Raw genomic sequence first — 7,101 nt, 5'->3', positions numbered from 1 at the left:
ATCAATGCCAGTTGGGACAGCCTAACAGGGAGCTGATCTTGTCAGAACCGGGCTCTGCCTTACCATTACTGATGTATCTGATAATGATGAGTGCTTAAAAAACTCTCATCTGTTTTCAGGTCGTTATTTATAGACGTAAACTACAGATAAAAAGGAAAAAAAAGAAGAAGAAGAAAAAAAAGACTCAGTGTTTTCTGCAGACTGCCCGAAGCCAAATAAATGGTCAGGTCTTACGCAAAATCAAAGCAGGAAGTTGGAAAAATGGTGAGGTGATACCTACAAAAGTGAGCCTCCATCCATGCCTGCTAACCATTGCAGCAACTCGACAGAGGAAACGGGTTCAGCCTGTGGGAGCATGCTGGGTTGACTTGGTCTGAGTTTCTGCAGCTTCTGAGCCAGGGAAAGAAATGGCCCTCGAGGAAGAAAGCCTTGAAGGCACCATATGGGCAGCCCAGGTTGTGGCTTCTCAGGGGGCTTTGGCACAGGTTTAGGGTCTGTGGGACCTCGTGGCTGGGATGGCCGAGTGATGCTGTCTTCCAGGCCAATTTCGGTGAGTTCAGTTATCTGGGTTTGACTGCCACCTGGGTAGGCTTTGTGGTAGCTGGAAGAATTAAAATGGGCTTTGCAAGTTTCCACTCTCCTTACAAAACAAGCTTTTCCTGTTCTAAAATAAAGGAGACAATAAATTAATTCTCAGGGAAGTACAGCCCTGATGGCAGCTCAGGCCAGCGCTCTCTCCCGCAGGAAGCCGGCTCAGCATGGCCAGAGAACACGCAGGGAGAGGTCAGGCTGGTTGTGGCACAAGGAAATCGCTTCTTCCTTGTGAATCTGGTGATTCAGAAGGTGAGCTTGAGATGTCAGACATGCTCCAGCTGCCTGAAGTTACCCCACGTTAGCACATAACCTTATGAACTCATCTGTGCTTTTTTCTGAAGCATCTCAGCTTGATCCTTTTGGGAAATGATTTCAGTTCGGTGAGCTAGGAGGCAGCCCTTCCAGCTGAGCCTATAAACACAAATTGTGGGCTAGGAGAGATGTGAGGCTTGCTTCCCCACCACGTTACGTTTCCCTCAACCTTGGGATTGCTGAACGTTGCCTTGGTGCCATGGCCCTGGACGCGCAGCCGCTGGAGGACGTGAAGTTGGCCTCCTGCAGATCATCTCAACAAGCTGCTGCAAATGGCAGTGCTTTCTGTAAGCCATTGAAAAGACAAAAACCACAAAGCTCTGCCATCTGTTCTTCACTCCGCCTCTTCCGATGGATCGGTCTCTATGATTTCTGAAACACAGCCGGAGAGGTGCAGTTTCCTGGCATCTGCCCAGCTCTGTTGCCACGGCTGTGACCCGTGAGCAGAGGTGCTGCTTTCCCAGACAGCGTGGTCACACCACCTGCAGCGGGCAAGGCCCTTTCCTCATGTGCTCACACCATGTCCTAAATACCTCCCTCCTCTCGTGGGCCGTCAGCCGCTCAGGTCTGACAAGCGTTCAAAGCAAGGATCTAAATACCTGAATGAACCCCTCCAAGGCTGTGCGCTGTTAATGAAGCATCCTGTGAATGAAGGCTGAGCTGTTTGCCAAGTGCCAGCGTTGCCTGCAGACCGGTCCCTTCTCTGCCTGTTCACCTCGCCCTTACACAAGCGAGCTGCTCCACCCAGCCGCCCCGCTCTTGCACAAGCCTAATTACCCGCTGGGTTTTACCGTGGGAATCCAGACACCAACCCAGGTGAATGAAACCCAGTGAGCGCTGGCTCCCATTGCCAGCTCACACCAACCTTCCTGCTATCACATGCCAAAAGCCCAAATCCTGACAGTGAGTTTTTCCCTCTGAAAGGGGTGGTCTGCAGCCATGCTGTCCTCCTGCTGCTCACCCCTTCTCTGCCCCCAGCACCCACAGATTGAGCACTGCCGATACCAGAGCTTCAAGGGCTGAAAGGGAAGCGGGATGGAAAGGAATGTGCTCATTATGCAACGTGACCCAAAGGAAAATAATATGTGTGATAATATTTTGCATTTGCGTAGGGCAGAAACTAAACAGAATGGCACGACTCCGGAAAGGACCATTGGTCTCTACTCCTTGTGAGCTGTTGTATGACCATCCTACAAAGCAAAACGAAGTCTTTAGCAGTAAGGCTGGTGAGGCAAAGGCAGAGGCTGCCCTGGGAGGTGGTGGATGCCCCATTCCTGGAGACATTCAAAGTCAGGCAGGATGGGGCTCTGAGCACCTGATCTTGTGTAGGTGCCACCGCTCATTGCAGGGAATTGGACCTTAAGGATCCCTTCCAATTCAATCAATCCTATGATTCTCCAGAATGCAGCTGTTGCACACTTGCCTAACTTTTAGGGGGAAAAGAAGTGTTCACTGCTGCGTTTCAGCCTTATTGGCCAACAGAGGGAAGTTCACACTTGCAGGCAAAATCCTGAGGTCAGGAGAGCAGGAGCACAAGTTGGCCACGTGCACCCATCCACCAGCGTGCAGCCACTGCGTCGGGGAAAACCAGCGTGTGGGCTGAGGGAAAGGCTGCAAGAAGTTCTCCCCTCCCTCTCTTTTTTTTTTTTAATTTCACCCAATTATGTAGTCTTCCTTCTTCCTTTTCACGCTCCTGGCTTAAGGCGCATTTGAAAGTCTTTGATATGCCTGGACAGAAAGAGGAGGGGTGGGTGCAGAATTAGTGTCAGTGCCACGAACAGTGAAAACACCTCAAGTGGGAGATGGGCTATAACTTGTTGGGAGAGGCAGAAAGGTCGCACGGCGCTGCTGTGCACGAGTGAATAGTTCAAGGCATTTTGATGCAGAGAAAAACCAATTAAGATATAACCACTGCTGACATTCCCCTGAGTCGTTTCATCTCTCACCGCTTCAAAAAAGCAAGGAAAAACAAATTACGTCCTTTCAATCCCAGATTTATATAGGATGAATTGTTGCTTAGTCTATGAAAAGATCAAAAAGGAGATCTTTGAAAGAAAGATTGCCTACAAAGGGTGCTGGACTACTATCATATACACATACAAAAAAGGTTAATAAGCACAGTTCAGGTCAAAATGTAGACAAGTGCAGTGTGTGCAATGAAGTGTGAATGAGGGCTGCTTTCTCAGGCATTTCACAGCTGGCAGTAGGAGGGCAAAGCACGGCACTGGGGTTTCGGCTCTGTATCTAAAACTGCAAGATTGGTTGGAGCTCAGTGGGCTGCCAAGTGTTGGGGCTGTCGGATGGATGGGAGCTCCTGCCTGAGCAAAAGGGGTGGTGGAGGCAGGGGACAGGGCTGGGACACTGTGTCACCTCCTGCTGTGGGCTCTGGAGGAGGCCCCTCTGCAGAGGTGCCCCACTTCTTTGGGCACTGAGCTGGATGGCTCAGCAAGGTGACATTCCTAACACTGAGCAGGGTGGGGATCGCTGCTTGGGCTTTGCTGTCCGTGGCTTTGGAGCATCCCTCCTGCATCTGCAGAGACAGGAGGGGCACATAGATAATGATGAGGAGGTGAGGCCAACCGGCCTTTTCCTCGACCACCCTGAGCAGCTTTCAAAGCGAGCCCCATTGAAGCCGTGGGGTTGAGGAGAAGCAAACAGACGCCGTAATTGCTCTGCGCACTGTCTCATCTCCGCGGCGAGTTGCAAAATGTGCCGCCTACCTCCCTCGTCAGCCAGCTTTAATTGGCTTTAATGAAGAGGTAATTATGTGATTTCAATTTTTAATTAAAGGGGGCGGTGGGGTGGGGAGGGGGGCCGGCCTCCTGCGAGCGTGGCCCCGCGGCGATGCCAGGGAGCGTGGTGGGTGTTGGGGGGCTCCACCCAGCCCTGCTCAAGGGGTGCGGGGGGAGCGGATGGGAGCTGGCTGCCTCTGGACACGCCACCGGGGCTTTCGGATCCAGCCCTGGTGCCCCGGGCGAGCCGTGGTGTCGGAGGCAGAACATCAAAGGGGCAGCGAACGGCTGAGGGGAAAAAAAAAAACCAACCAAAAATCCCTGCAGAGCCAAACCGATGCCTCCCCACACACGGCACAGCCCAGAAACATCTGGGTGAAACGCGGGCTGGCTGCTGCTAGGGGAGGAGCTGCAGGCCCGCAGCAACAGGCTCCCATGATGCCCACGCATCTCTCTCTGCCCCACACCATGCCATCGGAGGTCTTGCGCCCCAATGAGAGCCCTGCAGCCCTTCCTCCCTGGGCCTTGCAACCCAGGTTTCTTTTTCTTCCTGCAACTGGAGCTGCCTCGAGCAGCAGCACAGCTAACCCCGTGGCCAAGCGTATCCCCCCATCCTGATTTTGGGGTTTTTCTTGCACATACTCTCTCTACTGGTGATTTCCAGGCTGGTGGCTCCCCAGCACGGAGCCAGGGATGGTCACGCATGGAAAAGCAAAAAATAAAATGGGAGGAGGGAAAGGAAGGAGAGTAAAAAGGAATGGAAACGAGGTCCAAGGTCTCTCTGCATTTTCTGTGCAATGATTGATTCAGTTGCTTGGCAAATATAGCTGGGCCACATCGCAGGCTGCACTTGGGAGGGCTGAGTCACACTGTGCTGCTTGCCCAGCTTCGTGCCCGATGGGCCAGAGTGCTTCCTTGGGCCAAGAAGTGAAACCTGATCTTTTTTTTTTTTCTTTCTTTCTTTCTTTCTTTTTTTTTCAAACAAAGCCTGAACGGAAGCAACGTGCGAGAGCTGGGCCAGATCCAGCAGCCTCCACCCTCAGAGGGGTGGGGCAGATAAAAGCTCTCTGGCTTTCCTCTCCGCATGTCACTGCCTCCCACAAAGCTCATCAGCCCCATACCCCCATTTCCTATTGATTGCAGCCTCAGTGCTCACCCTCAATTTGCTATGGTGGAGGGGCCAATGGATTTGGCATCCTGCACCCCACAGCTTGCTGATCTCCTGGGCGCCACCCAAGGAAACAGCCATCTGCATCCTTATCCTGGTGCCCCTCTTGGAATACCCAATGTTCTCACCCCTTGTGGCCACCACGATGATTTGACAGGTCTCGGGCTCCTACGGTGGTGCCCTCTGAGTGTGTTCACAAAAATAAAGTGTTTCTGGGAGAAGACATGGCGTAGGAATGTTCCCAGTTCTGGAAGTCGTATTGAGGGTGAAGGTGCTGCTAAATAAAGGGACCTTTTCTTGGGATAAAACAACCTCCCCCTCGGTGGTGCCACTATGGTGTGGCTGCAGTGACTCAGTGGGCACACATTGCGTGGGAAGGCGTTTCTCCTCCATGGCAACAAAATACCCAGTGTAGGGATCTGCTGGAGAGGATTACCTTTTCCTGAATAACTGTGACATAATTGCCAATTGAGGAGGCTATGTGGGGCTGTAATAAAAAGTCCTGGAGGAAGGAGAAGCAGTGAGTGGAAATAAGTGGCAAGTGGAGGTTGAAGTCCCTGAAAAAAGGGGATTTCTAGCAGTAGGTGTGACCCTTCCAAGCCTCTGGAGGGTGAGTGAAGGAGAAGCAGCTGAGTCACGACAGATAAAGGACAGGCTCCTTCTCTTATCAGCTACGGGTGTGCAGGCAGGGCTGGGCTGAGGGCTTGTCACTCTGCAAAGAAATGTGCTCACGGGATGGCCAGTCCCTAACACCCAGTGCCAGGGACACCGTGCTGGGACCAACCTGTCTAGCCAAAGCCCTGTGGAACACCAGTTTTTCTTGGCATTGACAAAGCACAGCCCTTGCTGCTGATTGCTGGCAGAGCCACGAGCCGCATGGTGCTAATTGATGGGTGGTTAAATGAATCCTGGATGGCAGAGCTCCATCAAGCACCTGTGGCCATCATCATGCGTGGGAGATGATGCTCGTCAAGCAGGGAAGACCAGGATTAGGGACTGAGCCATTCTGGCAGTGGCAGGTGGTGTAGAAAGGGGGAAGGAAAGAGATGGGCACACTGAAAGCAGGCACTTCTCCTCCTGCCTCTGAGCAGCTCTGCTCGGGGTCTTGAGACTGGCTGTGAAGCCTGCTGCCCTGGGCCAGTGGGGTTAGTGTCAGGAGCTTCATCCTTGTTTGGCACTATTTCTGACAATTGAATTATTTGCTCTCTCAGTTACTTCTTTCTGGCTACCTCTAAGCAGGACAAACAAACACACATATTTGTGGAGGGGTGCCCAGGCTCAGTCCATGCCCAGAACACCTTGTCCTCCCCATGCTGGTACTTGCATCAAGAGCCATGACATTTTAGCCCCGTATCCACATGGCCACCCGCACCCTGCCGCAGCCTTCGCCACTGCTGATGCAAGCCTGAGCGTTCATTTCTGGCGAAGGTTGTCCAATTATGGGAAATCCGTCCAGTTCTGTGACTTTGACTCTTGCCCCATTAAAGCTGAAGGAATGCCTGAGTCATCCCAACGCCTGCCAAGAGCCTTAACTCCTTTTTCTCCACCCGGAGTTTCCTTCCCAGCTCCGAGGCTCGGCAGCCAGTGGGACCAGCGCGTTGGTATTGCTCTCTGATCTGAATAGCAGCTCAGTAGTTGCAATCTTCAATAATAACAACAACAGTGACTTAATAATGTCAGCAACATAATTAATAACCATAACAATTCAATTAATTGTTGAATATTAAAGCCAAGGGATTTGCAAGCATTTTATTCCTACTGCAGGAACCCCCTCTGGTTACAGCGCCTCTGGAAAAGCTTGGATTAAACCCACTGCAGGGTGGGTAATGCTAGCTCAGTTCTACTCTGTGAGTGCTGCCCTAAAGGAAACCTCTTTTAAAGGAAGCTGATAACTGGGGGTTAATGGCTAGGCTTTTAATGACATTTGGCCCAGTGAGTCGGAGCACTCAGAGGACCAGCATTAAGAGTTTTTTAGGCCATTGCACAGTTTGTGCGTTTAAAGCTGGTCTAAGGTGTCACTTTCTGGACCAGGTGGTCCCATCCCACCCACCCAACCCAGGCTACAGTTTCCCACCCATGACACAGCTGCGTGAAGTGAGAGCTGTGTAGAGCAAAATGCTGTAATCACAACTCACCACTGCTTTCTGCAGCCCCCAGCACTGAGCTCACCCCAGCACAGCCCCAGACCCGGTGCTGTGACATGCCCTGTGCTACCTCCTGCAAATATTTGTCAAGGTGGAGTCGGGTGTTCAAACATGAGAGGATCTGAGTAACCGACAGGAAGAGAAGACAGAT

The sequence above is a fragment of the Lagopus leucura genome, unplaced genomic scaffold, assembly GCF_019238085.1.
Source record: "Lagopus leucura isolate 7727_CA_CO unplaced genomic scaffold, USGS_WTPT01 Super-Scaffold_100044, whole genome shotgun sequence".
Lineage (NCBI taxonomy): Eukaryota > Metazoa > Chordata > Aves > Galliformes > Phasianidae > Lagopus > Lagopus leucura.
Note: the sequence above shows the minus strand (reverse complement) of the source record.